The following is a 7,362-nucleotide window of genomic DNA, read 5'->3' as shown; positions in this document are numbered from 1 at the left end:
CAACGTCAACCCCAACCCCCTGTCAACAGGCAGGTTAGGTGGGGGTTCTGCAGTGAGACCCCTCTGGATTTATCCACATGTGGACCACAGTCCATTCAATCTGAACCTTTTGATTTAGTAAAAAAAACAATAAACTCTTCCTGTTCATCTGGAGCAGTTTTCTCATCACTTACTGAATTCTGCAGAACTGCTCTGATGGTCAAAGAGGCTGCAGTTCACTGGGAAAGATGGAAAAAGTGTCAGGAAATATTCGGCTGAGCAGGAAAGAGACAGAAACATGCTGTGTTAAAAACCATCTCTCACCTCTGCAGTCGACAATCCGCTTAAACTGAAAAACAAGGAAACAAAGACATAAAATTACAGCTTCAGTTTGTTTCCAGTTTCCTTTGTTCGTTGAAGTTTGTTCAGAGTTCTTACCACCAAGCAGTCCGTCTCGTGTCTCAGGTGATGCTGGCAGATCTTCAGGTCGATGTGCTCGTCTGTCAGATTCTCTACGAGGGTTTCGTTGAAGAAAGAGTCCCGGGCGATCACAATGTGCTGCAATATCAAGTTGGGAGATCATCTGATCATTGATAAATTCATGAATCTGAACACCAGAAATTCTAATTTGCCCTTAAAAAAATATTTTGTTCACTTTGTTCTTTAGTTTTTATTTTGAGTCCATTTGAACTACATTTATTAAATTCAACAACTCATGTTTTCTGTCTCATTCTGATCATTGTGTCTCCTTGTCTTTTCACTGGATATTTGAAGAAGTTTCATTTGACATGTTTTAGTTAAATTATAGTTTAGTTCATTTTATTTGAACAGAATTGATAAACCATTACATCGTGGTCCTCCCAGTATGTGTCGCAGTCAGGTAAACTGGTCGGCTGGGACAGCTGGTATCTGAAGGAACCGTTTGGAAGTCGGGTGATGCTGCAGTTCAGGGGAGGAAGATCTGCAGCTGCTTCAGGAAACATCAGCAGAGACTCTAAACCTGAAACATGAACAAAGAGAACAGATTCAAAGTGTTTGTCAAGTTAATCCAACAAATCTGACAGGTCTGAATGTTTTACTATCTTCATGCAACTGGAGTGCACTCTACAACAAATCAAGCGCACCCATCCCTGTCATTGCTCTATCTCAGCAGGCAAATCTATAAGGTAATCCTGTTCACCTGTGCTCAGTTTGAATTCTATTCAGAGAAAGAACTTCAGCTGAAAGCTTCTCCAAAGACATCACTGGTAGGAACTGGACAATATTATTTGAAGTACATAATACATATTTAATTTGAAAAACTAAAACTGTACTGAAATTTGCTGATTGTTTGTGGTTGGATACATATTAGTATGCACGCTTTGCAACATAGTTTATTTACCTTTTTCATTCACTGTTAAGTTAAAAGTCAATTATTAAAAGCATTAATTAAGAAACTAGTTGAATATGAAAAGTCAAAGTGAACATTGTTGTTTCTGATGTTTAATGTTTATCTCATGTTTGTAGGTTATCAACCTACTTATGTCCTATGAATGTTGCACTGCTGTTAAGATCCATCTAGAAAGAAAGGATGAATAAACAAATGTGACTGAGTTGAGTTGTTCCTGCATCTCTTTGGAGGAAGCAAAAGCCTTTTCAAGTTTGGGAAAATGCTGAAGTAACTTCAGATGGTGAAAAAACTTGACAGTGTTTTTATTTAAAGTTGACCAGTTTACATTGCAGCTCTGTAACCAACACTGTTTCCCTTCTGCTTCCTCTTCGCGCTTCTCCAATAAAACACAAACTTCTCCGCAGTGGTGGCTCAGAGGACAGTCAGCTCAGGCAGAAGAAGAAGCTTTCAGAGGCATTCATTTAAAGAAGAGCAGAGATCTAAGCAGTTCATTAGGAAATTATTGGATTAATATGAATTTATTTATTGTAAACTATTTATCACATCTTTCCAATCCTATGCTATCCACATTACTCACTGTAAATAGCACATTTAGGAAAACACAAGTCATGTCAACGTGTTGCTACACTGATGGATATATAGTGCTGATAAGAAAAAAGTATTTACCCCCTTACAGTTTTCTTTTAAATGTTCCAGATCATCATTTTTTTATATTAGACCTAGAGAACTTGGGTGAAAACAAAAAGCAGTTTTCAAACCATGATGTCATTTACTAAGGGAAACAAGGTCCAAACCGACCTGGCCCCACATGGGAAAGTAAGTACTTTCTAAATCTAATGACTATTTGTTTGACCCCTGGCAGCAACAGCTGACCTCGGCTGTTTCTAATACTTTGGAGGGATACTGGTCCACTCTGCTTCACACAGTTGTTTTAATTCAACCATGAAAGGTTGTCCAGCATGAACAGCCTGTTTATTACCATACCACATGGTCTCAATAGGATTTAAGCCCACACTTTGACTAGGCCACTAACAAAACCTTGATTTTGTTTCTTTTGAGCCAGATTTAAAGCCTGGTTGAAAAACCTGAAAGACATTATGACCATCTAAAAGGGTTTTAACCTAAGAAAGGAGGAGTTTCTATAAGATTTTAGAAATAAAAGGCAGCTTGGAGATGAGCGACTTCAAGGGAGAAGCCGATGACTTGATGTGGCCGACTCCATCATTTAGCATGGGCAGAGTTACTGGTTGAAGTTTATAAAACCCTCCTGGACAACAACCGCTGATGTGAAAGAAAGGAGCAAAGATCTGAATGATGGATAATCAGGCTTCGACCCTTGATTTGTGAAGAGACAACTGCTACAGCAACGTCTGCGTCCCTTTTTCCAAAGTTAGGTTAACTGACAAGCGAGCACGATCTGCTCAAACGGACGTTTTGCGTTTGACTGTAGCTTGAAAGCTTTTAGGATGAGAGCTGCAGCCCGAAATCAGACTTCCAGCATCGGATCAAATAGGAAAACCTCACCGCTGAATCTGCGGAGCGTGAACATCCAACATCTAACCTAAAACTAATTTCACTGTGGTTTTTAACCGTCCTTATTATATTTAGGAGGGCAGTAAATGACTAAGTTTCACCAGCCGTCCACCACATCCACAGTGGCGACCATCTCCGCCGGCCGGATAGAGCAGGCATCCGGAAGAGATAAGTCGGTATTCCTCATAAATTCGGAGATAAAGTTTTTTTGCCCACCGTAATAAAAAGCACCAAAATTTGTGATTTTTTTGTTTAATATCTAGAAGAGCGTGGCGATTACACACCGACAGAGACTCAATGTTAAACACAAAGTATAAAAACAGAGAGCGACCTGAACCACACACACTGGTCCCATATTGTTTGAGGAGTTTAACTCGGCTACTTACATGGTGTGAGCTGAGAATATTAAACAGATGTTTAACAGGCTGCAATTAAACTCACCAATCATGCTGATCAAACAGAGGATCATTCTGGGATTCATGCTGCCACCAGTCAGTTGTGTTTGCTACTACACGTAGAATACACAGGTATTTATATACAAGATACAAGTGGGAGGGGATATACCACAGGTAGAATGGGGTGGAAACACCCTTCATAGCAGACATCAGTAGAGTACAGATCCTTCTCAAAATATTAGCATATTGTGATAAAGTTCATTATTTTCCATAATGTCATGATGAAAATTGAACATTCATATATTTTAGATTCATTGCACACTAACTGAAATATTTCAGGTCTTTTATTGTCTTAATACGGATGATTTTGGCATACAGCTCATGAAAACCCAAAATTCCTATCTCACAAAATTAGCATATTTCATCCGACCAATAAAAGAAAAGGGTTTTTAATACAAAAAACGTCAACCTTCAAATAATCATGTACAGTTATGCACTCAATACTTGGTCGGGAATCCTTTGGCAGAAATGACTGCTTCAATGCGGCGTGGCATGGAGGCAATCAGCCTGTGGCACTGCTGAGGTCTTATGGAAGCCCAGGATGCTTCAATAGCGGCCTTTAGCTCATCCAGAGTGTTGGGTCTTGAGTCTCTCAACGTTCTTTTCACAATATCCCACAGATTCTCTATGGGGTTCAGGTCAGGAGAGTTGGCAGGCCAATTGAGCACAGTGATACCATGGTCAGTAAACCATTTACCAGTGGTTTTGGCACTGTGAGCAGGTGCCAGGTCGTGCTGAAAAATGAAATCTTCATCTCCATAAAGCTTTTCAGCAGATGGAAGCATGAAGTGCTCCAAAATCTCCTGATAGCTAGCTGCATTGACCCTGCCCTTGATAAAACACAGTGGACCAACACCAGCAGCTGACACGACACCCCAGACCATCACTGACTGTGGGTACTTGACACTGGACTTCTGGCATTTCCTTCTCCCCAGTCTTCCTCCAGATTCTGGCACCTTGATTTCCGAATGACATGTAGAATTTGCTTTCATCCGAAAAAAGTACTTTGGACCACTGATCAACAGTCCAGTGCTGCTTCTCTGTAGCCCAGGTCAGGCGCTTCTTCCGCTGTTTCTGGTTCAAAAGTGGCTTGACCTGGGGAATGCGGCACCTGTAGCCCATTTCCTGCACACGCCTGTGCACGGTGGCTCTGGATGTTTCTACTCCAGACTCAGTCCACTGCTTCCGCAGGTCCCCCAAGGTCTGGAATTGGCCCTTCTCCACAATCTTCCTCAGGGTCCGGTCACCTCTTCCCGTTGTGCAGCGTTTTCTGCCACACTTTTTCCTTCCCACAGACTTCCCACTGAGGTGCCTTGATACAGCACTCTGGGAACAGCCTATTTGTTCAGAAATGTCTTTCTGTGTCTTACCCTCTTGCTTGAGGGTGTCAATAGTGGCCTTCTGGACAGCAGTCAGGTCGGCAGTCTTACCCATGATTGGGGTTTTGAGTGATGAACCAGGCTGGGAGTTTTAAAGGCCTCAGGAATCTATTGCAGGTGTTTAGAGTTAACTCGTTGATTCAGATGATTAGGTTCATAGCTCGTTTAGAGACCCTTTTAATGATATGTTAATTTTGTGAGATAGGAATTTTGGGTTTTCATGAGCTGTATGCCAAAATCATCCGTATTAAGACAATAAAAGACCTGAAATATTTCAGTTAGTGTGCAATGAATCTAAAATATATGAATGTTAAATTTTCATCATGACATAATGGAAAATAATTAACTTTATCACAATATGCTAATATTTTGAGAAGGACCTGTACAGCTACATGTGTATAAGGCGTTGTCCAAAAAATGCCCCTCAGTAGTTTGCTTTGACGCAACTGGCTCAGTTGTGAGAAGACTGGTGAGACCAAATGGTACATCTGGCCACATCTTCTTATATCAAGGCGTTCTGACAGGGGACAACTGCTCAGTCCCAGTTGTGCAAATGCTGTCAGAGAGACACGACATTAATGCAACATGGCTGACAGAATGGCTTCGTACAGGTGCTGCTATACCAAAGGAAGCCGTGAGTGACTTTTCTCTGGCTATTCTTGGTGCTCTGGTGAAGGTCTTCACTCCTTACCCCGATCTGAAGACATACATTAACGAATGTTTCCGTTTGCTACTTGGGAACCAGTCTGCAAAACTTCCTCCTTGTTTTATCAGGGTTGATGTGTCACACTGCATAAAGATGATCTGTCAGTGGGACTGCCTGAAAAACAAGTCACACCGTGTCAAAGATTTCTTTGTCAGGGCAATAGCAAAGCTTCTTCAATCACAGTGCTTGGACCATGCAAAACAGCTAATACATGCCATCACTGTTGTGGCCCTCAGTGAGGCAGAGGGTGATGATAGTTCTGGAGTCCCTCTCGAATCAGAGATGTGCAAAAAATATCTAAAAACCCAGATCACAGAAGACTCCATCATCATTCCAGCTGAAGATCCAAATGAAATGCATCAAGTGGATTCTTTTGACGAGATCCAGACTGACCTACGCGGCTGGGTATCAAACATATGCGAGGAGAGCAGGTCACTCGCTGCAGCCAATGGGGATAGGGATAATATCCATTTCCTCCCTGATATTGTTCCACACATAATAAGACTAGCAAGTTACTTACCACTTTGGACAGGAGTAATGGTCCCCCTCTTCAAAAGCACCAGTCTCACAGCGAGCTCAGCCACTGTTGAAGCAGAATTCAAAAATGTAAAGCATGGCCTTTTTAAACACGAGAATTTACCCATTCGAGTTGATCGTTTTATTTCTCGTCATCTTTCCTTTATAGAAGGAAATATGCGGATTTGTTCTGCAAAAGCGAAAAATGATAAGGAAACATCTGGATTAGCAAAAGTTTCCGAAACAAACTCTGTATCCATGACTACCCACAGTGCTGAAGCCAAGACAAGAATGGATTCTCACCAATCTGTAGAATCCGATGAAACCACAAACATTCCTCCAACAGATGAAGACGTGGTTGAAAACTGGAGGGGACTAATTATTCCACCCAAAAAAAGGAAGAGAACTTCTTATCTCACTTCCTGCACTGAATGGCTCCATGCAGATCCATCGTTTGGGGCAAAAAGAGTGAAAGTGGGACTATTAAAAAATGGAAACCTGCATCAACCGATTAGAGTTGGGAAATCAACAATCTCTGTTCTGAACACATGTGCATTTGATGCGTTTTGTCAGTGCTTATGCTGTGCTTTCTGTGACAGCTCAGCATTTCAAAATGTTGTCAGGAACAACAGTGACAACCCCATCTTGCTGCTGGTAAAAGCCATTGCAACAGATGGTGTGACCCCAAAGATCTATTCACAGAGGGCAGAGCTGCTTAGTGCAATGTTTGAAAAAATCCAGTTGAGGTCTGGTGCCCATCAAATCGATGCCCAGTGCAATATCTCCACGGTCATTGGAAAAACAATGAGAAATATATCCAGCGTTTACATCTCAAAACACTGCTTTTCACAGTTATGCTAGCTAAACAAAGGAACAACAAGGGAAGTTCCATTTGTTTCTGCTGACATTTCTGTGCTGATGGACTCTGGCATGGAAGTGTTTATTCTTCTGTGAAAGTATAATGTAGATTACATTTTCAAACAGTAACTTGGTTATGCGTGATTTCAGAAGTCATGGTTATCTCTCTCAATTAATTAGAATAGAAAACCTATATTGTTCCACAATAGGAACATTTGAGTGTGTCAGCAACAAACCATAAGGCAATGAAAGTACACAGGTTCATATTTATCTAAAAAAGTAGAAAACTTATCCAAACTAAAAGCTATAAGAAACAAAGTGCAAAAAACAATCACAAAAAGGCTGAAAGGGATTTACAATAAAAGAGGAAAAATACAATACTGTGCAGTTATCAGTAAGGTATAGGTTATATATATTAAATTAGGCGTGCAGAACAATCAGGTGACAGTGGTGACAGCATTTATGTAAACACTTGATCAGATAAAAACTTCAATATTGGCATGAAAGTAGAAAACCTATTGTTTGTTGGAAGCAGTGATGGTTAGT

General features: G+C 40.9%; 1 long non-coding RNA gene across 1 annotated transcript; it reads right to left on the bottom strand.

Annotated features, from left to right (window-relative positions):
• Nucleotides 1–5,562: 5,562 nt before the first annotated feature.
• On the bottom strand, nucleotides 5,563–6,796 carry LOC124874400. Its single transcript, XR_007039792.1, has 3 exons — nucleotides 6,262–6,796; nucleotides 5,963–6,025; nucleotides 5,563–5,843 (listed from the first exon to the last, which is right to left on the bottom strand). It is a non-coding gene; the product is annotated as an uncharacterized LOC124874400 (long non-coding RNA).
• Nucleotides 6,797–7,362: the final 566 nt, after the last annotated feature.

Source organism: Girardinichthys multiradiatus, chromosome 9 (genome assembly GCF_021462225.1).
Source record: "Girardinichthys multiradiatus isolate DD_20200921_A chromosome 9, DD_fGirMul_XY1, whole genome shotgun sequence".
Classification (NCBI taxonomy): domain Eukaryota; kingdom Metazoa; phylum Chordata; class Actinopteri; order Cyprinodontiformes; family Goodeidae; genus Girardinichthys; species Girardinichthys multiradiatus.
Note: the sequence above shows the minus strand (reverse complement) of the source record. Positions and strands in the feature narration are given on the sequence as shown.